We start from the raw sequence: 24,550 nt of genomic DNA, 5'->3' as shown, positions 1-24,550 counted from the left end.
AGATGCAGAATGACCATCTCAGTCACATTAAGGGCAAAATATTTATTGAAAACCCCAAGGCTTAGCTTTGCTACAAAGTTTTATGCTTTCTGAGATCAAAATTGACTATAACCCATGGTCTTCCTGACACTAGATTGTTCAACACTTCCTGTGCATGTTTATCCTTACCATAACATTGATTCAGTTTCTTTCTTGGAAACAAAGGGTCTAACAAAATTGAGTAGTGAGGCTGTAGTAAACAAAATAATTTATGTTTAGTGAGTACCTACTAGATACTTTTTATTTGTTAATTTCAATTAAAAACTGACAAGAATCTTAGAGGCATTTGAGGCCCAGAGAAGTTAAATGACAGAATCAGAAATAAGTAAATGTGTCAGAGCCAGGACTAGAAGCTTCGTCTCCCTAATACCAAAGTCTCTGCTGTTTACATACTGCTTCCCTGAATAGAGGAAGGCTTCAGAGAGGAGGGGAGGTACAGGTGATGGAGATGATTTACAGCGAAGGAGAAATGGGCCTTTCACGTAGAGGTAAAAATGTCATGAAGGATATAAAAGGGAATGATACATGGAAGAGAAATTAGGTGAAAAGTTAGGCATGAGCTGAATATTTCTATTGTTAAATATGGCCCACAGGAGTCATCAGATCAAGGCTCGGGAGTTAGGTAGGGAAGTGCAGACTCCAGCAGGTACAAGAGAACTATGTTCCGTTTGTGACATGGTGAAAGACCGGCTGGTTCTGTGGAGAAATTAGAGTCAGGGAAAGGGGTGGAATGCCACTGCATAAATGAAAAGTTTATATTGAGGATAACTTTCTCCTAAAGCAGTAAATTATTTTCCCTTTTTGCATCTTTACAGATCTCCATTTTCATCTCTAGATTTCTATATCAGAAGGAGGCCTATGACACCATCTTCAGTTTTATTTTATAAAGCTCCTTCATGGATAACTATACTTAGATGATGTTCTCTTATTTTTCTGTTACAAACATCATTCTGGACATCAGGTATGGCTTGACTTTTCAGGAACCCCTAGTGATCTTAATTCTAAATGTATGGTAGGTTGTACTTTCAGAGTGTGGATCATCAACTGGGAACTTTTGAGCCAAAATATTCTTCTTGGGGATAACAAAAGAGGGGCAAATTGAATCCAAATGGAAAAATAATTTAAGAAAAGAAAAACAGAATGAAACTCAGTGGAACTCTTTTGACAAAAACGTTGTCCATAGTCATTTGCTTCATTTATTTTTAACTTGAAAAAACCCTTATTTTGTGTTATGTAGACATAACATTGTTATTTTTAAAAGGCTTAATTCTAAATGAAATTCTATTTTCTTCAGTTTAAATCTGTACCCTCCAGTTTTATCCTCATGCAGCCAACATTCTTTTAACACTGCCCACTAAAGAGATTTAGATTTTTATCTTCAGAGGTTTATGTAGTTTTACACGTTTATTCAAATCCCAGATAGGAAAAATCTAGAGAAAGAAAGCCATTAAAACAAATGAACAGTTCTGTTTACCAAACAGCCTTTTGTAAAGCAAGACTACAGTGACAATTTTGTTGTTGTAACTGGAATTTGATGTTTTAGGAATAAACGATGCAAAAATAACAAATAACTCCAACAAAATAAGGGATTATTTTATAGAAAAAAAAAAGGCCAGAGAAAAGACAGTACTTTTCTTTTGTCAGAATTATTTTACCTGTATTTAATCATTTTTATATCATCTGTAAATCTCTATTATTTTCAGGTTTTCAGTGATTTTAATCAATGGTTATCAAGTCATGTTTCCGTCTATGTTAAGCACCATGGTGAAATCTCTCTATTGTAAGATTAAGTTTAATTACTTTGAAATGAGGAACTATTTAGTGAAATTGACAATATAGTGAAGCCAAGTCTTATTTTAATAGTAGGTTTGGGTTTTTTTTTTTACTTAAATTAACTGGATAATAACATGTTGTGCAATCCACTATGCTTTGACACAAAATAGGATTCTTTGTTTATGTAACTATAAAGCAGAAATATAATGTGGTGTATTCACTCAAAGAACTTGCCAGTTTATTGGAGGAAAAGGGTCTTATTTTTGAGGAACCACTCAAAACAATTATCAATTCAGTTCTCCAAGTATTTGGCATTATTAACAAACTGCATAGAGACGGAACAACTCCAATATTTGGATATTTGGAGGGTCTCTGCTTTTCTTAACCACCAACTGTTCCATGTTCATGAGAAAAAAAATAGTCTTTATTATTATTGTTTTTAATGGACACCTATCCAGTTCAAAAATAAAAAGTATTTACTTGTAGTCAAAAAACATGAATCCTGTTTCATTCTGGCACTTAGTGGACCACATGACTTTGTTCTGATTTCTTCATGTTACCAGGCTTCATCTATAAAATAATAGTGTTTGGACAGGAACAGAAAACCAAACACTGCATATTCTCACTCATAAGTGGGAGTAGAATAATGAGAACACATGGACACAGGGAGGGGAACATCACACATCAGGGTCTGTTGAGGGGTGGGAGCAAGGGGAGGGAGAGCATTAGGACAAATATGTAATGCATGCAGGGCTTAAAACCTAGATGATGGGTTGATAGGTGCAACCAACCACCATGGCACGTGTATACCTATATAACAAATCTGCACATTCTACACATGTATCCCAGAACTTAAAGTAAAATACAAAACAATAGTGTTTGGATTAAATAAAACTTTCAAGCTTAAGAAGTATACACAACAGAAAATTAAGAAAAAAATTATTGTGGACCAACACAGATTTGTCAACTTTTAGTTTGTCAAGTAATCACAAGTAACTCTTCCCCCAGCAAATCATCTTCATTGCCATTATTCCATTAAATAAAGTATTTTAACACCAAAAAGTAGGAAGTACAGTTTCAGAATAACAGGTAATCCTTCACATTGAACAAATTGAGCCTTATCAAAACTTGCTCCATTGCCCTTACTTTTTCTTATTTTGACTTAACTTTGACAAGGAGTGGCAGCAACTTTGGGACTCTTATTTGGGAACTGCTAAGGTATATCTATATGTCTATATTATATCTATATTATATATCTATATCCATATTATGTATCTCTATATATCTATACCTACAAGCTCTACAGTTCTTTGATTTTATGATTCTATGTTTTGTTTCTTCCATTAAGCTACATTTTTACAGTTTGGAGAAAGAAATAAGATCTATTTTCTGATTTTCATTTTTTTTGATGTGACTTCCTTGTGAGAACTTTTATCTCACTTGTATCTTCCACACAATCACAGATATTTCAGAAAATTGAGCTGACATGTCTAGTGAGAAAAGGGGGCATGGAGGTTGGAGACACTGAGTAGGAACTCTAATTAGTGAGAATGAAGCCCAAGTCAGGGAGCCTTTTCTTATTTTTGTTTAATTAACCTTTGGACTTCTACTGAGAAAATGAGGCATATGGGTGAGACCTGAGGGTTGGACAGTGATAGGAGTATGGTCTAGATTTCCCACTGATTAGGAGAGTGTGTGAATGAATGAGTGAATGTCCTCTTTCACATCATTAAGACTTCTCCTGGTTAAAGAACTTCGGTTACGTTTATGATGTTCTAAAACTGTTTGTATTTGGGGAATCATTACAGTTAAATGGATCATCTAGCAGAACACACGGAATCACCAAACTGATCATAGAGATTTATTTTCAAAATTCAACACCATGTTTATGGTAACAATAGCAACAGAGGAAACTGCTCTGAGGCCACAATTAAGAGAAGTTGTGTATCACTTTAGAAAATTTTTTTTGTTTGTTTATCTGCTGGCAGACATGAACACTTCTTTTTGTTGTTGTTTGAAACTTAATTCTTGGATGAAACTAGCTTTTAGCAGCTGTTCTCTTTTATGGGATTAATTTTAAAAGGAAAAAAGATGTAACATAAAATTAACACCTAAGCTATTTGATTGCTTATCAGACTGTAAAGGTTTTTTTTTTTTTTTTTTTTTTTTTTTTTTTTTTTTTAAAAAAAAAAAAAACAACAACAAAAAAACCCAACTTTGACTTTCAAAGATTGTTTTGGGAATTTGTTTTGCTCAGGCTTCTTTTTGCCATTTGTCTCACACACATTTCCTCATCAATTTTCTTGCTAGAAATGTGTCCAGGGCAAGCAGCCCAGTTTTACTAATTATCCTTGCTTGGCTTTTGCCTAATCAACACCAGTCACTTGGATTTTTGCATACTGTCATGCATTGTAAATGGCTCGCCAGTATCATCAGAGAAAGAAACCTGGTTTGCTATGTTTAAACAATGTCAGGTCATGAATTATATCCACTAAAGCCAAAATATTCAAATCTGAGGCCTGGAAAGTCCATTCTAAAATTGTTGCTAGTTTGGTGTACTTATGTTTTTCCATGTAGTGACACAAACTAAAATTAGTTTTCTATAATGGTTACCCTTCATATGTTGGGCTAGGCATTCAAGGACAATTAAAATAGAAGCTGAGTATGATAGACATATTATAAGTAATTGCCTAATTTGGAATTTCTTTTTCATGCTGGGTTACCTTACTACAATTTAATAGTTTAAATTTAAGTTTGATCTACATTCATTTCACAAACAACATTCACGTTGGTTTCTACAAAACGCTTGTGCATAAGCCTAAAGTGTAGTTTAAGAGATGTTGCATTTATTTTTGGATTATTGATGATTCAATTCATCATGATCTGAGGAAAATAAAAATGAGAAAGCAATTTGTTCCTTTATGATTTGGGGGCTTTTGTGGGGGCATATGTATCATCTTTACTCTAGACACTTCTGGGATTTTAGTACATTTTTGCCATGTTATATTTTAGGGAGAAACTGTACTACATATGCATAATAAGTCGACTGGGCCAGAAAAAAATTTGCTGAAATGGTTGAACATGAAAAGACTTGGGTGAAGTAATTTTACAGAGAGGAAAATTTTCTTTGCTGCTAACTGTGTCTTGTGATACTATTAGTTTTCAGGTAGCATAATTTCAAGGGCTTTTCCCAACTGGCATAATCTTTTTTGCGTAAACAGTTCATTGTTTATTTTAGCTGATACCATAATAACTAGATTAATAGCTAAATTATATAAGCTTCTTTGAAATAACTTACCCTTTATTATCAGATAAAGATTATATAAGTTACACTTTTTATGTGGTTCATTTCTCTGGTGCCACTGAAAATATGTCTACATAAAAATACAAGAGAGTTTCAAAGTTTTGTAAAGTTCTTATTCATTTCATCACAAGTATTTATGAAGAGCTCATCATATTCTTGTCTTTTGCTAGATTCTTGGGAAATAGTAGATGCTTCCCAGCTCACAGTTGGCTGATTATGGACCAATAAGAAAATCAGCGATTATCATATATTGTCTATTATGTTAAATGAAGCAGAGGGCATTATGGCAAAGTATAATAAAGGCACATTTTTAATTTTGGATATTTATTAAATAAAGAATAGTGGCTGTTGAACTTATCCACTGTAGATAAACCTGTCCTTAAAAGTTTAAATAGCAGAAAGCAAGCAACTGAAAAAAATTAGGCTACAAGAAAATACCGTTTGATTTGGAAGCATGAATCAGGTATATTTAGAACAGATCTTGGGTAATCAGAAATTTACTATGATGATAGTAAATGCATTGAATCCATTTTTTCCCCTCCATGTTGGTAATGTAATACCTTTTCTTACCAAGTCTTTAAAGGGTGTTGTGTAATATTTCAAAGGCAAGATAATGGAATTTGTTCAAAAAACCAATTTCTTTGGTTTTTGAGGACATTTCTAGCTAATTTCTATTTTGTTTGTTATTACATCACAGATTGCATTGTTAATGGTAGAATCATATCTCCGTATTAAAGACAAATAGGTGATGGAAGTAGAACATTTTCTTTATTATTTGTCCCATTTGGATGGAGAAAAAAGAAGTTCCCATCTAGTTTACACCATTAAATAATGGCTTATTTATTCTATGCCAGATAGGAAAAAGACGTCTAGGGGCTTTTGATACCAGAAGGAATCCGTTGTCCTGGATTCAGTTTGTTCTCATAGAAATCTAAGAACGCTGATATGTTAGGAGGGGTGGAGAGAAAGAACCAAGAAAAACGTAAGGGAATCAGAGATGAGAGATGAAAGTGGGACTCCACAAAAGATAAATGGACCCGCTGTCAGTGCAGCGGGATGAAAATGAGATCAGTGCAGGCAGTGCCATTCCCCTCCTCACGTCTAGCCACAAACACTGCTTTAAATAAAAACATCTTTCTTTTATTTCCCATTTCTTGCTTGCTAACTTAAAGATAAGTGACTTGCTTGCAAGTGCAGTGGAAAGGAAATAAAATCAGTAACAGGCAGTGCCCAAAATGCCCCAGCTGCTTGACGGCCTGGCCTTGAGCAATACACAGTTTTTATGGAAAAGTTTTACTGTTCTCCTGTTAAGGAAACAAAAGCAACTGTCTCCACTCCTCCCACCCCCCTCCTCCCAATTCTTAAAAAATAAAGGCAAAGAAAAGGAAAAAACCAAAACCATAGCTCAAAAAAGCCAAAGCAATTCAGAATGATGCACGCAGTTGGTTCATGTGACCACGGGGATATTACGTGAGCGAGCGGAGGTATCAGAACTGGAGCTGAGCGAGGAGCGTTCTGCCTAGAATGCTGCTCTCCGGGGCGATGGGAGAGCCTGTGGTCACACTTCGGCAGCCAGGGGTCAGCTGCTGGTAATTAGACCCAGGGGTGTTTCTACGCAGGCAATTGGATACGCAATTAAATAGTTTGTGAGCAGCAGTTTGGAGCACTCTCGAAGGGTGGCAATTAGGGAGCTCTGTAATTGAAATAACTGGTTAGTTTCATATACAGGGCAGGACAGTTTGGTGCTGGAAAGTAGGAAAATAAAGTACTTTCAGAGAGAAAATAATATGTTATAAAAGGAGACATTTAGTGGGTAGTCCTTCCTGTGCCTGACACTCAGCTTGGGTGGTTTACATCTGCGGTTTCCTCAATTGCTAGAATAGCGCTTCTCAAACTTTAGCATGCCTCAGATTCACCAGGAAAGCTTGTTAAAACTCAGATAACTGGGCCCCATTGCCAGGATGCTAATTCAAGAGGTTTAGGGTGGAGCCTGAGAATATGCATTTCTAATAAGTTTCCAGGTGATGTTGCTGCTGCTGCTCTGAGAACCACATTTTGAGAACCACTGCCGACATGAAACCCTCTGCAGTGATAGCAGCAACAGCAAACTTTGAAAACCTGCTGCATGCCAGGCAATTTGCTAAGCAATTCACATCTGTTATCTCATTTAATCTTTACAAAACTTTATTGGGTATATTATTTACTCTCTTTAAGTGTAATGCTTTGGGCTCCCACAAGTCAAAAGATTTACCGAAAGACGCAGATAGAACAAATGATGGAGCCAGGATTTGAATGTAAGTGTTGATCTCCAAAACCATGTGCTAACCACTATCCCAGAGCACTTCCTGGCATCTTGTCTTTTCACAAAGCTTGAGTCGTATTTTTGACCTGTTCCTGTATTCCAAGAAAAGAATGGAAAAAGCTACTGAAAATGATTAATTCTCTTTACTTACTTAGCAGAGACTGTGGAAATACAAGAAAGTTAACTCTCTCAGTGAATTGTACCTTGACAGAAAGACATTTTATTATGCCACCGAATGAACTAATTCTCTCTGCTATGGAGCTGCTCATTTGTCACTTTGCTCTACTTCCAATGCCTAAAAAGAACTGTGAGATACAGACCTCCTGGAAACGGTGGCATCAGGTGTGGCTAAGCAAGCTGGGTGGAACTTCATGGAGGAGGTAGGACTTGGGCTGAAAAGGTGGGTGGACCTAGGTTTATGAGGAAAAAGGAAGGAGTTGTGGGGCACTCTATGAGATGAGTGTGCATTTGCATATATGCAGTGAGAAAAATGACCCAACCTAGGGGAAGCGGTGTGGCAAGAGGTGGAAAGATAGGCATATTGAATTACATATAGATCAGTTTGATGACTAGAATGAGGAGTTGGGTTTAGAAATGATTCGACCAACCCTACATAAAGGAAAATTGAGTTAAAGTCAATACATTCCTTGTCTGTATTTTTTACTTCTTGTGCTAAGCTATTCTTGAGTTGCTATAAAGACTTACCAGGGGCTGGGAAATTTATAAAGAAAATAAGTTTAATTGGCTCACTGTTCTGCAGGCTTTACAAGGTATTGGCATCTGCTTCTGATGAGGGCCTCAGGGAGCTTACAGTGATAGCAGAAGGTGAAGGGCAGCCAGTGTATCCTATGGTGAGAGCTGGGACAAGAGAGCCAAGGGGGAGGTCCCAAACTCTTTTAAACAACCAAATCTCGAGTGAACTAACTTACTTACCACCCAGGAGCTTGGGGCTAAACCATTCATGAGGAATCTGCCCCCATGATCCAGTCACTTCCCACCAGGTCATCACATTTCAACATGAGATTTAGAGGTAACAAACATCCAAACCATATCACTTCTTTAATAATGTCTCATCCACAATTATTTATTGAAAAAATATTTATTGAATATTTGCTACGTACTATGTACTGAGTCTAGTGGACGAGGCACAAGAGTGAGAGTTAGAGGACAGAGACACTGCTCTCAGAGACCTTACAATGGAGCCCTTTGCTATTTGATGATGATCAGCAGCATCACTCTTAGGCATCATCTGGGTATTTGTTAGAAATGCAGAATATCAGGTCCAGCGTAGACCTCCTGAATTAGAATCCACATTTAAACAATATTTTGAGGCAATTCATGTGGACATTATTGTTTGAGAAGCACTAGACAACTCAGCTTTTAGCACTTTACCCTCTTCTCAAATTTACTGAAATTATCACTGTCTTTGAAGGATAGTCTGACTTAGGAGATGAATACATTTCTCAGGAATTTATGAGGATGTGAAGGAAATAAAGTCCTTGACTAATGGTTATCAGGTCCTTGATTTAATGCCTCCAGTAATGGGGAGTACACTCATTACCTTTCCATCTCTTCTTCAGCTTCTATCACAGGGAAAAGAACTTTGGTGGTACTCGGTGAAGACTGACAGATTGGTTAGATGATGGAGAAACTAATACAAATTAAATCAGAAAACCCAGATTGTCCTTAACATTTACCAATATGTATGGATGTCCTACTGTAAGATTCGATGCTAGGATAAAAACAATAAGGAAAGATATTTTAGATTTGAAGGTTGTCTGAATTGGGAAGTGTCAAAAGTTAGGAATTTGGAATAGGAGAGAATAATAATCCAGGTGAAGATAATTGAGATGTAGTTTTAGAAAAGGTGTTTTGGGAAGATATTGTGAAAAATTTGTGACAGTAATGAGGTTAAAATCATAGCTCTGCACTACTGAAGATTTCTTGTTCTATACATTAAAAGTGGATAGACATGAGTGGTAGAAACCCAGGAGATGGAAATTCACAAACCTCAATAATTAAATGTACAGAGAAAAGTGCATACACATGCTCTTAGTAAATCTTGTTACACCTGCTTGCCTATGTGGCATGAATACATTTCTGCAGATGGAAATGGGAACAAAAATATCTTAACACCATCAGATTGAGCCAGTGATTTGAATTTGGGGTTGAGGTGAAGTGTTATTTTGAACCCTGGTCATCTGTTAATATTTTTCTCCCAGGAGTACATAGACTTCCTTTTGGAAATCCTGTTACTCAAGAAACGTAGGTTTTTAAAAAAGTATTATCATGCTGAATAATTCAAATTTAAGTGGCAGTGCATGGAGAAAAGTGATGTTTTATGGTCCAGTTATTTAGGGATTAAAGTCAACCTTTCGATTTTCTATAGCTAGTGGAATGGGTATAATTTTAGGTTTATTGAGAGTCTTCTGAATGGCTTTCCTAATTACTCTCTCTTCTTTTAATTCTTTGAAAGTGGAAAGAGAAGAGCAGCAGTGGCTTCTACCATTAGAATTGTATTTCAAGGGGCACAGCATAAAATAATCACATTACAGTGCTCATGGAGAGTAAAAATCTCTGTGTAATATATTGTTCAGCAAATCATTCATCATCATAATTGCCATAGTCGACATTTTGCTCATTTGTAGGTTTTTTCTTTTTTTGCCAGAATTTTTCTTCAGTAAAAATGATTTAAAGAGTAACTACAGGGTTCAATCCGATTCTTCATGATAGAACTGAGATAAGAACAGTGTATCTTCCAAATCAGCTCCTACTCAAACTCTACTTTATTGTGAATGCACATTCCTTAAGAGCTTGCATTTTAAGAGTCCACAGCTAAGTTGGGGTTCTAGCACCAGAGTCACTAGCAACCCTGCCCTAATGGGAAATGAAGGGGAGCTGGATGTGGGTGTTTATAGTGCACCTTTTACAGGACATTTTTTTTACTTGGCAGATGGCCTAATGCCCAGGTGTCTGATCTGCAACCAGGTAGGAAACTTGTTTCTTCAGCTAGGAAACTTGCTCATCCTGGCAAATGCCCTTGTAGCTCTTGTCTGATCCATATCCAGTTTATCTGTGCCTGATCATCGCTGTAGCACTGGGAGCCTGACCTTGTGTTCACTCTGGCATCCCAGGGAAAACCCAGCCTGAGTAGGCCCGAGTTCATCAGACAGAAGGCACAAATTCAATACACCACTGCAATACGAAATAAGTTCAAAGATTTATTACTTACAGATCCTGAGCGAAGAGGGTGCAGTGACTGAGGGCAGTCCTTCATCCCTGGGTCATGCCAGGCAGGACTGAAAAGAGTCAGGTAGGGAAAAGAAGAGAGCATGGCAACTAACAGTGGATATAAAAGGAATAGGATCTTGGTCACTTTTAAGTTCACAGGCAAATGCTGGAATGATCCCTTTAAAGGAAGCAGCAGGAAAGCAGAGAGCCCAGTCTGGTAGGCAGGGGAGATGCCTCTAAGTGCCTCTGGCCACAGCCTAATCCCTTTGGGCGTGGTGTGGAACTGGAAATGGTATCAAGGGTGACTGCACCCTGTTTCTGGTGTAAGAGAGTTAAACTTACATTCAAAATGGATGCGGAGGCAACATAAAATTATAAGAATTCACTACAGCTTGCCAATCACAGAGAATTCTCTTTATGTGGTCTTGGGGGTATATTCTAATCCCAACAAGAGATTTCAGGGAGTACACCCGATTATTACTGCAAAGCCTTTATATCTACGTTAGGAAAACTAATTCTTTTAGCTGCAGACATTAAATGCAAATGACCAAGTGGGCACACATGTATGATACAAGAAATTACTTTGGCATTTAATAATCTTCTATTTCAGTCTTTTCTGTGATGGGCCAGAAAGATAAAGTAGATACGAACCAAAACAAGACATTTGGCACCAAACACCAGACTGTACTTGGATAAGCGTATGTCATTCACGCCTTCTCCTACCTCCTGCCAACTACCTCTCTGCACGCACACAATCATTCATTTATTAAGTGCTCTCCATGAACACTGTAATGTGAGCAACTTGAGGGCATGGATAGTGAAGTAATCATGTAGGCTTGCCCTGTAGAGCCTTGCATGTAGGAATTTTAAAATAACACTTGAACTTATTGAATACAAAATTTAGTAAAAGATTTCCCAGAGATTGTGGCAACAATTCAGAATGTTCTGATTTATATCTCTGGTGATTTTATTTGGAATCCCCAAATTGGAGACAATTGTTTGATAAGTGGGCAGGATGTTTGAATTCAGAGCAGCCTTAAAAAACCCAGGGTGTACAATTGCTACATCTGTATTTCTGTTAAGGAGCATCAGGTTCATGAACAATTATTTTAGAAATGCTTAGTGAGCAAGTTGGATAATACATTTAACACATTTTCAAAAAAAGAAGTAAAAATTGTAAATTTAGTATGAGTTTTGTTAGACATAAGCACATATAGGTAGTCAGTAATGGAAGTATATATGTAGGATGGGGATTGAAGCATTTATGGTGAGGCTAAAGATGTAGTTTTCTTTAGGTGCCATTATAAGGAGAAAAGAGTTTTAACATTTGTTGAGAGCTTGCTGTTTATTATCTATTCTAAAACTTCAGAACCAGGTTTTATTATACCTGTTTTGTCACTGGAAAATTGAACCTCAGATTGGTTATTTGACTCCAAAAACTGTGCTGCACACTGTTTTATGTTAAAACATTGTAAAATCTTAGACCAACAAAAGGAAATCAGCAGCAAATACAGTCTCTCCTAGTCCCAAAATTTATCCATGTTAATTATCTATGAATGAAGATACCATGGGAATTTCTTCTGTGCTTTTTCCTGATATTTAATCAGCTCAAGGATTGTCCTCTCCATGAAGTTTACCTTCTCTGTGTCTTTTAGCTGCCAATGGCATGTCAACATGTTGCATTTAGTTATCCCTTTCTGTGTCTGTCTTTCACAGGAAACTCAGCACCTAGAGCCATGGTACTTGTATTAGTTCATTTTGTGTTGCTGTAATGGAATACCTGAGACTGGATAATTTACAAACAGTAGAAGTGTATTTGGCTCATGATTCTGAAGGCTGAAAAGCCCAAGAGCATGATGCCAGTATCTGGTGAGGGCCTTTGTGCTGCATCATCCCATGACGGAAGGTGGAAGGGCAAGAGGTGTGCAAGAGCAAGAGAGCAAGAGGAGACCAAAGTCACTTTTTTTTTTTTTTTTTTTTTTTCTGAGACAGAATCTTGCTCTGTCACTCAGGCTGGAGTGCAGTGGCATGATCTTGGCTCACTGCAATTTCTGCCTCCTGAGGTCAAGTGATTCTCCTGCCTCAGCCTCCTGAGTAGCTGGGACTATAGGCATGCACCACCATGCCCAGCTCATGTTTGTATTTTTAGTAGAAACAGGATTTCACCATGTTGGCCAGGATGGTCTTGATCTGTAGACCTCATGATCCGCCTGCCTTGGCCCCCCAAAGTGTTGAGATTACAGACATGAGCCACCACGTCTGGTCCAAACTCACTCTTAGAATAAGCCCACTCTCATGATAACTAACTCGCTGTTGCAATAACAACATTAATCTAGTCATGTGGGCAGAGTGCTCATAACCTAGTCACGTCTTATTAGGTCCCACTTCCCAAAACTGCTGCATTGGGGATTACTTTCCAATATAAAATTACTTTGGGGAACACATTCAAACCATAGCACTTCTCAAAGTGTGGCCTGCAGGCTGGCAGCATTGACATCATCTGTGAGCATGTTAGAAATGCAGAATCTCAGGTTTCACCCCAGACCTACTAAATCAGAATCTGCATTTTAGGGGACTCACCAGGTGATTTGTATGCATTTTAATTGAGAAGCACCATCCTAGCACATGATTATTTGGAGCAATTAGATGCAACAGTAAATGATAGTAACACACAGGAAGCCCACTTCTCTGCTTGGATTTTAGGAAGGTGTGGTTGCTCCAGCTTCCTGGAGTGGCACAGACAGGTCCCCAGAATGTCAGCTGACAGAAGTCTTTTCCTTCTGCTCCTATAGTTGTTCTTTTCAGGCTGGGATGAGCTGCATGGCTGAAAGGAAAGAGAGATAGTCACACTCCTCATGCAGGGGCAGAGTAGCTTTAGGCACTCACCCTTCTGGTGCTCTGCCCCAGTATATCCCAGGCAGCAGCAAACAACTCTCAATACAAATGTGCTCTGAGGCCAGGAAGAAACAAAGGGAGAAGTAAATCTAAAACTTCATTTGTAGACCTCCTTCAGAGACAACGAGTAGTTTCTCTCCTTAATTATTTATGGTGTTACCTTGGTGGTATTTATAGATTATGATCAGGTTCCCTCCTTGAAGCTCATTCTCTAGACTGTATAAATTTAGCTTCCCTGAGTGTGTCTCGTATGTCTTTTTCTCTGAGCCAAGTCTGAAATGCATTCTATTCCCCTTTGCGTGCTCTGTGATTTATCTGCATTATTCCTAAACTGCTTGAGTCAGACGAGTTCCTTCTTATGCCTTTCGGTGGTCTACATTCACTGCTGCCTCCCTGCCTTTCTCTGCTGTTCCTAACATGCATATCTGAAATTTGCACTGGTATTATTATTATTTTTAATTGTCAGCCCCCTGCAAACATTCAGGGTAGCAGATAAATACACAGTTTTCCTGTTGCATGTGATTGGCTGTGGTTACATGTAATACTAGCAACACTTAGGTAGGAACTTAAGATCTGTGAAAAATCTATCAACAAAATCAAGTTAATCTTCAAACAGAACTCAGAAAAAAATTGTAGAAATTTCGAATCTGCAGGAATTTTCTGCTAACTGGAACTCGAAAATATGTTTCAGATGACTTTTTGAGCAAGTGTTGCTGTGCCTGCTTATGTTTTCACACAGAATGTTGGAAAGAAATGCCTTTCCTCTTTCTTGGCTATACTTATTTATTAGATTGATGCCAAGCTTTTCCTCTGAAGCTTTTTATTGCCAATGTGAGAATTTATTCTACCATCCTGCCTTAGGCAAAAATCCTGTTGTTTTCTAACTAAGGATGGTGGTGATGATTGTTTTTCTGCTTGGCAGTTGTTACATCATGGTTAGGGTTGATCCAGTAAACAGAATGTGATCTTAATTGGTGTTTCCTAATTGAAGTACTTGGTATTTTTTAAATAATTAAAGAAAGATGAAGAAATAGCTAAATTAACCTTCACAACGTGGGATCATGGATGGCAGAGAAAAGAACGTATTTGAGCATCAGTGTGTGGTATAAATGGGACAGAAGTGCTGGGCCAAAAAATGTTGGAGTGTTAGGTTCTAGCTTTTTATCTGTCATGTGTTTTGTGACCTTGCCCACAGTCACTTGTTTGTACTGAGGATAAGTTTCTCCTACTTCACAAGGCTATAAAGAGGATTCAGTGGTTGATGTATGTAAAGCCCTGTGCAAACAATGATGTGCCATAAACATATCAAGTTGCAGATGATGAAGATGCTGTTGCTACTGTTGCTTATAGTAATGTTAACTTAAGTCCCATGTGGAAGACATATTCTAGAGAAATTTTGTGAACCTATAGCATGTCTTTATAGAGAGATACTAACAAAAGGAGACTTGTAATTTGTGATTTCTCCATCAATTCTAAGATACCACAATCAACATAGTAGTTTGAGTAGTTCTTTAAAGAAGAAAGAGCCTTTAAACTCTTTCTCTTTTGAAATTGGCTTTAAATAGAGAGGAGGAAAGTATCATATTAAACAAATTCAGTCTATCTGTTTTCAGCAGAAGAATATTTTTGGGTAAAATTCTAGAAATAACCTTTTTCTTTGATATGTCAAATATCGTAATCTATTGTATGACAGATAATTGCAGTCTCACTTTAACTGAATTTCCAGCATGGTGGAGCAATCCCTATGTAATATTCCACCTTCTTCACAGCTCTTGATTTCTTGGGATAATCCTATAATTTTTTCTGTTTTGGTACATTTTTACTCCTTGAAGCTCTTACACGCTTGTGTTTAATTTCTGCTAATTATGTTTACCTTACATTTTACTGAAAATATTGAAACTTTTACTTTCAAATTCCTCATTTACCTTTTCAATAATATTGACTAGTATTATTAGCTTCTTCCACTGTTATCTCAACAAATGACATGTCTTTTCTTCAAAACTGTCTTTCTCTACTTAAGCCTTAACCCTTGTACTGACTGATTGTGCCATTTCACACTGAGAGTGTACTTTGATAAGACTGTTTAAGCTTTTTGGGCATCTCATTTGCCTCATCTCTAAGGAATGTCAACATAGAACCGATAGGGCACTCCAACTCTATCTTCCTCCATTTAGCAGGATTTTGCTCTCATAGTTATATTTCTAATGAGCATCTTCTATTTTTCCTTTATTGATTTTATTCCTTCTGCCTGAAAAGATGTAATTATTTATTGGTTTGATTATCCATCAGTCTGTTCATTCAAAACAAAATCGAATCATGGTTTTATTATGTTAGGCTTTGCACATTTAGAAATGAATGAGACACAGCCCATGGCTATGGTGGATACTCTGGTGCTCACCCATCCCCCATCTGCTGAGGATGCCTGCTACTAAAGGATCATGGTTGAGTTCCCCACTGGAAATTGCCTCTGGCTACAGGGACCTTATTCAGTCAAGATTTATCTCCCTGGGAGAGAAGAGGTAAGGGCAAAATAAATGACTGTCTGATGTACAGATAGCAAGATATGCCTTCTTGCCTCAATTTGTGTAACAGTGAAGAAACTTCATGGCCCCATATTTCCCTTTAGGATTGGTTGAAGCTTCAGTTGTAACTGCACTGCTAGTCAGCTTCTGCCTCTGCCCAGTCCTGGCTTCCCCATTTCCTTATGGGTATGTCTTCTAAGAGTACATCTCAACAAACTTTCTGTATGCAACTCTCTTTGTTACATAACTCACCTGGGAATATGGGAACTCAGAAAATGATAGAGAAATCATGATTGATGATCTGATACTTGGTGTGTGTAGAAGCTAGCTATTCAGATGAAGCAGATAAAAACAATATAACCAACCAAATGTTTTTGTTATAAGGCTTGATATATTTGGGCAACCCTAAATAAAAATGAACTCTGCATAAAGTGAATGGCTGTGTGCAGTAAGCATCTATTGCTTTATTTCTGTCTAGCACCCATTTCACTTTTTTTCCAGTATTCACACATTGAGTTTGCTGTGAGGAACTGTTTTAGTTCAGATTGGATTTAGTTGTAAATAATGAGAATCCCACAAATAACAATGGCTTATACTAGAAACGTGCCTATTTCTCTCTCACATAAAAGAGGTAGTCAGTTTGGTGCTGCTGGGGTGCTTCGTGGTGTTAGGGACTCGACTTCACTCTGTGCTATTGTCCAGCTATGGCTGGCTTCCAGTGTCAAAGCCACTTAATGTCCAAGATGGGTGCTAGACCCATCTACTCCTTCTGCATTTCAGCCAGTAGTAAAGAGGAAGGGGAGAAAAAGGCTTGTCCCCCGCCCCCATCTTTAAGGATACTTCCCAGAGTTGCGGACTAATAATATATATTAATAGAAGATGAATCTGGTGTTTATAAAGAAGGTTCTAAAAGTTTTCTAAAATTAGCTTCTTCAACATCCTGAGCTGGTAAGTTACAAGAATATTGAGAAGGAATATTTGAAAATGTTTTTGGAAGAACTAGTGTACAGAAATGATAAGCTACAATACAGCAGGAAAAAGCCAGTATTAGGAATGATAGAAACACACAATTAAAAATCATTGCTCAGGATACAAATATGAGGACAAAGTAACGACTTTTAAAACTCCCAAATTTCTGTGGAGTGATCTGAAATAAAACTGAAGCTTACTGAGAGACAGAATTGCCCATATTTGGTAGTTCTCTTTCAATTGTGTTTTACTGTAATTTTTGATTCTATTCACTCATTTTTATCATTACCTAATAACCTAATTCAAAGAAAATCATGGTTATAACCTTTTTGTTAGATTGGCAAATACTTGAGCAGTGTGATTTAAGTGAAAATAAGTTACAGCTGCCATACTAAAAATTTGTTTTAGTTCTCAACTAATTATTTCTTTTCAAGTGTGTACTCCAAGCTAATTTCTGTGTCTTGAACTCTTAGAAAACAGAATGGGTTTTCAAGAAGAGGGAGGTTCCTGGTATTTGCTAAAACTTTGAGAGATGTAACTCCCTAAATAGTATTTTTGAATATACTCTGCCTCTTTTCTAAAGAAAGCAATAATGAAGAGAATATGGTTAGTATAGGCGATTAGGATGTGGAATTGGGTGAATTAATCTTTTTAATTTTCATTAACTAGTGAGGTAAGCAATTAACGAATAAAGAAAAACATTAGACCTAATCTATATGTTTTATAAGTAGATTTAACTAGTATATTTGAGGAAGAGCTATTTTTATTGTCTTAATATTAGAGGAAGATGAAGTTGTACATACAGGAATTAGAACACATTCACTGATTTGCTTTCTTCACTCTAGTTTTGTGTAATATAGTTTTATAGAAAGGATCCTTGGATGGAGCTTTTTTCCCCTTTCATCTTTTTGGAACGCAGCCATTGTAGCAACTAAGCTTTGAGATATTGTTTAGTTTCCATGATAATGCTAATAATTATAGCCAGTGTGCAGCATTTATTATGTGGCAGGCACTGTGGTGAGTGTTTTACACATGTAATAATTCTAACATCCTATGAGGTGGGTCTTGTTACTACCTCTACTGTGTAACTAAACAAACTGAGGAATGAAGAGTTTTTATATAACTTGCACAAGGCTACATAACTAACTTTCAGAACCAGATTTCTAATTCAAGCAGTCAGACTTTAGCCTATGGTCTTAATCACTGCTTTACAGCTAGCATATATTGATGATGTCGACTTGAATGGCCCAAAGAAAACAGAGAAAGTCGCTTCTCAATATTGGGCATTGGGTTATTGGGTATTGGTGCCAGGAGACACCCCCCACCCCCACAACCCGTGTGCATACTTAACTCTGCACATGCTCAAGTCCTCACAGTTGACCTGTGCTACCTGAATATATAAAAAAGTCGGCCATTTATATATGCAAGTTTTGCATCCTGCAAATGCTACATTTTCAATTAGCATTTGATTGAAAAAAATATGCCTGTGAATGGACTTGCATAGTTCAAACACCTGTTCAAGCGTCAACTGTGTTGAGTTGCAAAGTTAAATGTCACTAAGATTTTCATGATTCTTACCACAGTCCATAACACTCCACATTTTCTTGTCTTAAGCCAGGTGTAACTGTCAACCTACTAACTGTTACTTTAAGTTCAATTGCATGTATTCCCTCCTATTTATTGTGCCAGTTGTTTATGTTTTTGGTGTTGTTTGTTTTAGATCATTCATAACTGATGAGTATTCTCAATGGATATACTTTCTTATATGATCTTTGAAGTGAAAAAAGAATTATGACTTTAGATATAGTAATGTGAGACTTAAAAAATTTAAAAGAAGGGTTGAACTTCCTAAAATGAACTTCTACTTCATTAATTCTACAATGAGAGAGCCCTTCTCAGGGCTGGAGAACCTCTTGTTGGTTTATGTCCTGAAATAGATCATTTCTATCACATTGTTCTTGAAAACTTATCTTGCTATTGTTACTCTTGTCTGTCTAAATCAGCTTTATGGTAGAATTATATTTAATCTCCTTTATATTTTTTACATTCCTTGTAATTTTTTTCATTGGACTCATTTTCTTTTCAGGACAAGATTTCCTGAACATATAGCCAGATTAAAATGAGCTACATTTTTATTAATACTTCAATAATCACTGTATTGGAATTTATAGAAAGTTGAGTACTGACCCAAAGTATTATTGGTGCTTTTGTAGGAGTAGATGAAAAACTATTATTTGAATCTTATTATATAGACATAAACTTTTAAAGCCTCAGTTTCTATGTTTCTGAAATGGACATGATTATTATAATATTTCATAGAGGTAAAGTGTGGAACGATTAAAATAAGGCTGTCTGTGTAAAGCATCAAGCACAATGCCTAGCAAGTAAGTGCTTAATAAAGGTTGCTACTATAACTATCACATATCTTACTTAATTTTTACAAAAAAGTTTTATTAATCCTCATTTGCTACTAAAGAAGTTAAAGCCTTTGGGGCTTAAACGTGTTGCTTAATGCCACATAGCTGATAGATAATGGACCAAGATTGGAGTCCATAAAATTCATTTATTCATCAATTTAAACTGCTGAGTCCTACTGTGTGCCGTGTCCTGGCTTGGGTTCTAGTGATAGGATAATGAACATAAAAGAGCATCCCCTGCAAGTGAGCTACATGAGCAAGGTTTGGCAATAACAATTGTGTAGATAATTCCAAATAATCTGGTGTCCTGTTGGTGTGCAAAAGACAATAAAATTAGAGAGAGTGGTATGAGTCCTGGACTGCCCCTAATACATGCAAAAGTGTAGGTGACTCCCAAGTCTCCACTCCTCAGTTTTGACCTGCTGCCGACCCTCTGTCTTCCTACTTCTGCGTGAGCATCATAAGGAACCCTTTTCTTATGGGTGAACATCCCTGGCTGCACATCTCTCCTTCATGGTGTACACCTAGCGGGGAAGGATTAAAGAAAAGCGGTTTGTGCTGGCCTTGGAAAGGGACTCTGGGCCTACTGTGTGCTGGTATGTTTAACAACTAGCTCTCTGATTATAATTCCTACGTGATTGACATATGACACAGTGGTTGATATGTTTATTTATGTTGATGAGCAAGTGAAAGTGAAACAGACAAGTAGGACTTCACTCATTAATCAATGAGGACTGTAACTATTACACTACTACTGGCAGGATGTGTCTTTTTTTTTTTTTGTATTACTAAATACATGGAAAACTATGGACATGACACATTTTAAAGTTTGATTGCCTTTATTGATATTTTCTCCATCACTTTCTTCTGCTTGGACAATCAAGAAAAAATAAATCAAGCCCTGATTTGTAGTATTTACCGATTTATATGGTGTAGGTACTTTCACTAAAGCCAGTTTCCAGTTACTGGCATGATGTCATTGAATGCAGAGTCGGGAAGAGATGTGCAGTCACACGGCATTGTCTAGTATGGCCACCATCAGATGCAGTAGGCATAAATAACAAGTACACAAATAATAGTAAAATAGTTAGAAACTAATGAGTTTTAAATGCTAACTACCTTTGTTTTCAATATAACTGATCTGAGTTTATACAACTTATTTTTAATAATGGTCATATCTAACACCTGGCTTTCAAAATTTGTGAAAATTTAACAGTGGGCTTTAGTGAACCTGTAGGTGAATGCCTCCAGGACACCATTGTCTGAGATGTTTGGCCTTGGGATTTGGGTTTTTAGGTATACAGAGCATTGTTTAATGAGTGGAGGAATGTGTGGGCTCTTGGTGGGCACATTCCTTGGATACTCTATCCCTTGGGGAGACAGGAAGCTGAAGACGAAGTAAAGAGAGATTATTCAAAGCCCAGGGCCAGTGTAGGGCCCTGCTTCCCCACAGAAAAGGACAGTTCTGAGGCCAGATCACAGAGTGCCTTTTAGTTTGCCTTCTGTACTTCTCAAGCAGTGACAGGTGTTCCTTGTTTGAGTGAATCTGTAAATATAATACATTTTGATACGACATCAATTTTACTCAGGAATTTGAGAGGAAAATCCATTAGTTTTCTATTAAAGAGTGAATGTATCATGGAATGATATGCAAAATTTACATTTGCTTTTCAGTGACACAGAAACATAAATTTCATGCTCAAGGTGGTTTATTTCTGGATACCTCTGGAAGAGTCTAACATTCTCCTCTGCTATTTTGGGGCCTTCTGTGGACGTTGAGACCTGTTGTGGGAACTGGCTCCAGCAAGCTACTGTTTGGGTTATTGGAGCACAGGATTCTGAGTTCTGGGGTGTGCTCAACAAAGGGTTGGTGATGAATCATGAAGGTAAGTTCTGAAAGATCTGTGAGAGCAGAGAGGGTAGAGACGTTTACTCAGCTTCATCATTAGTGGGCGTGCAAGTTGTCCCTCACAAATCATCCAGCCAAGATGGTGGAAATGCATGCTAACATCCAGCAGGCACACTCTTACCACTGGACCAAGTTAGAGCTGTTGGGTCTGTCTGCCCATGTAGTGTGCTTTTGTGTTAACTGTTCCTCTAAGGAGCATCTTTATGTTAAGGCATCCTCCACAAGGGGGTGCCATTTCCCAATTTGTCTGCCTGGGAATGGTTCCCTTTTCTCAAGCACAAAGGCACTCTAGGTACTACTGTGCTAGCATGTGCTGCAGCTGGATTTTTTGTTACTAATGCCCGGTGCCAAACTTAGAGCCTGGCATGGAAGAGGCTCTCATTTGCTGGATGAATGAATGGGTGTAATGCCATGGTGAGATTCATATTTCAAGCAGATCTTTCTTGGCAAGCTGTGTAGAAGGTGGTATATTCGTTTGCTGGAGCTGCTCTAACAAAATACCACAAACTGAGTGTCTTAAACAACAGAAATTCACTGTCTCACAGTTTTGGTGGCTGGAAATCCTAGGTTAAGGTGTCAGCAAGGCAATGCATCCTCTGAAGATTCTAAGGAAGGATCTGCTTCAGGCTTTTCTCTTAGCTTCTGGTAGTTCCTTGATGTATGGCAGCATCACCTCAGTCTCACATGGTGTTCTCTGTGTGTGCCTCTGTATCCAAATTGTCTACTTTTTAAGGATGCCAGTGATATTGGATTAGCAGCCCAGCCTACTCCAATATGACCTCATCTTAATTAATTACATCTGCAATGACCTTATTTCCAAATGTGGCATATTTCTAAATAAATTCACATTCTGGGGATTAGGACTCCCAACGCTTAAGTATTTGAGGGACTCACACCCATAAGAGATGAATTCAGTGGGGACAAAATGAGAAGCAAGAAGACAAGTCTAAATGAAAGATGCTGCCATCCTGGAATTGAGTAATCAGATTTTGGGTAGAGACAAGAATCTTTGCATTCTAAAATCAGCAATGTATTTATTCATAGATGAATATCAATTAGGAGGCTGTTTTCATTACAAATTGTATATTATCTACTACTATGTAATGTAACAGACTATCTCAAAATTTAGTGGTTTAGAAAGCAGCGTTTACAGTCTCACTGTTTCTGTGAGTGAGCAATCCAAATGCAGTTTAGCTAGGTTATCTGGCTCAGGGTTTCTCATGAGGCTGCAATCAATATATTTGCAGGGGCTGCAGTCATCTGAAGGCACCATTGGAGGTGGGGCCACTTCTAAGTTACTTGTGGGTTTTGGCAGGATTCAGTTCCTCGTGGGTTGTTGTAATGAGGGCTTCAGTTTCTTGCTAGCATTGGCTGGAGGCTGCCCTGAGTCCTTTGCCATGTGAACCTCTCCATAGGGCAAATTACCCTCACAACTCAAACTCACAACACAACAGCTGGCTTCATGAGAGTTAACAGGCTAGAATAACAAGATAGAGCATAAGGGAGGATCATAGTCTTGTCTAACCCAATCTTAGAATTGGCCTCTCATTACTTTTGCCATATTTTATTCATTAGAAGCATATTACCAGGCCCAGGTGACATTCAAAAGAGGATTACACAAGGGTGTGAATACCAGTAGGCAGGGGGAAATCACTAAAGGCCCTTGTATAAGGCCTACCCACGGCCAGGTACAGTGGCTCACGCCTGTAATCCCAGGAATTTGGGAGGCCGAGGCAGGCAGATCACGAGGTCGGGAGATCGAGACCATCCAGGCTAACATGGTAAAACTCTGTCTCTACTAAAAATACAAAAAATTAGCTGGGCATGGTGGCATGCGCCTGTGATCTCAGCTACTTGGGAGGCTCAGACAGGAGAATCGCTTGAACCCAGGAGGTGAAGGTTGCAGTGAGCTGAGATTGTGCCACTGTACTCTAGCTTGGGTGACAGAGTGAAACTCAGTCTCCAAAAAAAAAAAAAAAGGCCACCCACACATAGGTTTTATTGTTTGTGTAAGATAGGGATTTGCACTTGAAGTAGTTGCTCAACTTTTAAAAAACATTTTAATTGATGAATAAAAATTGTATATACAGCATTTATGACATACAACATGATGTATGTACATATGTATATACATATATGTATATACTCATATATATATACACACATTGTGGAATGGCTAAATTATGCTACTTAACATATGCATTGCCTCACATACTTTTTTGTGATGAGGACACTTACAGTTTACTCTCTTAGCAATTTTTAAATATATTTCTGTCAGTCATCTTGGATTTTCTTTCTTTAATCCCATTAAAGCAATAGAAAGCCTCTGTGCGCTGGCTTAATTCTCGGTGTGTGCATGCTACACCACATCTCTTCTGCAGCGCCCTGGACCACTGGTGAGGCAGTTAATCGCTTTGATCCCTGACAGTGGCCTTGATCTTGTACGTCTGGGAGTCTTGCTATTTGAGCAACTCTCTAATTGATTCAGGCCATCTTTCCTTTTTCTGGTGTGAAATATTTTTAAAAGATTATTCAAGAAGCTGTTATAAATCTTAACTGATGTAAGTATGCTGAGGGTGTTAAATCTCTGCCTTACTCTTCCTATCAGAGAAGCTAGGACTTTTTTATTAGAGAGTAATTTCACAATAGAGACAGAAACTTGAAATGCTTCACCTCAAATCTGTGGTAGCTAACATAATATTTTCTTAAATTAAAAAATGCCTTTGTGTGCTCCAATCTATATGCATTCTTTTGAGACCTATATATTCAGAGAAATATGTTGGTACTTTGATGGATATAAATGGCCATAATAATAACCATATAAATTTTCTGGAATTTTTCTTTACTTGAAATCATTTATTTTTACATTTTCTTTGAGCTGGAAATCTTTTGTTTAGTAGAGGTCTTTTTATTTTGCTAATAGATTTTTTCCAGTAAGATATGGTATATGGTAAGTTTGATTTTTGTTTCCCTATTTCATGGTTAATGGATTTTGCTTTTTCAAGCTGAACTGTATGTCTTTCCCCTCTGACATGTTTCTAGCTTGAAGGAACGTAGTCTCCCTCTGGTCCATTAATATTAGCAATTGTAAGTGATGTAATCCTGTTTCATTTCTACTGTGGATTTTATATCGTACTTGTAACTTCTCGTACATAAAGTTGAGTTTAGCTAAGCATGCATTTCTGCAAT

The 24,550-nt window shown here is 37.5% G+C and overlaps 1 protein-coding gene and 1 long non-coding RNA gene across 2 annotated transcripts in view; both read left to right on the top strand.

The window, feature by feature from the left end:
- The window catches only part of TRHDE (thyrotropin releasing hormone degrading enzyme), a 406,810-nt gene that overhangs the window by 61,988 nt on the left and 320,272 nt on the right, over positions 1-24,550 (top strand). The window lies entirely within an intron of this gene.
- Positions 12,649-24,550, top strand: part of LOC141585102 (uncharacterized) — a 28,665-nt gene continuing 16,763 nt past the window's right edge. The window contains exon 1 of the long non-coding RNA XR_012518411.1: positions 12,649-21,338. This is a non-coding gene — a long non-coding RNA (uncharacterized LOC141585102). The remainder of the gene's footprint in view (positions 21,339-24,550) is intronic.

The sequence above is a fragment of the Saimiri boliviensis genome, chromosome 7, assembly GCF_048565385.1.
Source record: "Saimiri boliviensis isolate mSaiBol1 chromosome 7, mSaiBol1.pri, whole genome shotgun sequence".
NCBI classification, from domain to species: domain Eukaryota; kingdom Metazoa; phylum Chordata; class Mammalia; order Primates; family Cebidae; genus Saimiri; species Saimiri boliviensis.
The sequence above is the reverse complement of the archived record's forward strand: the minus strand, read 5'-3'. Positions and strand labels throughout refer to the sequence as shown.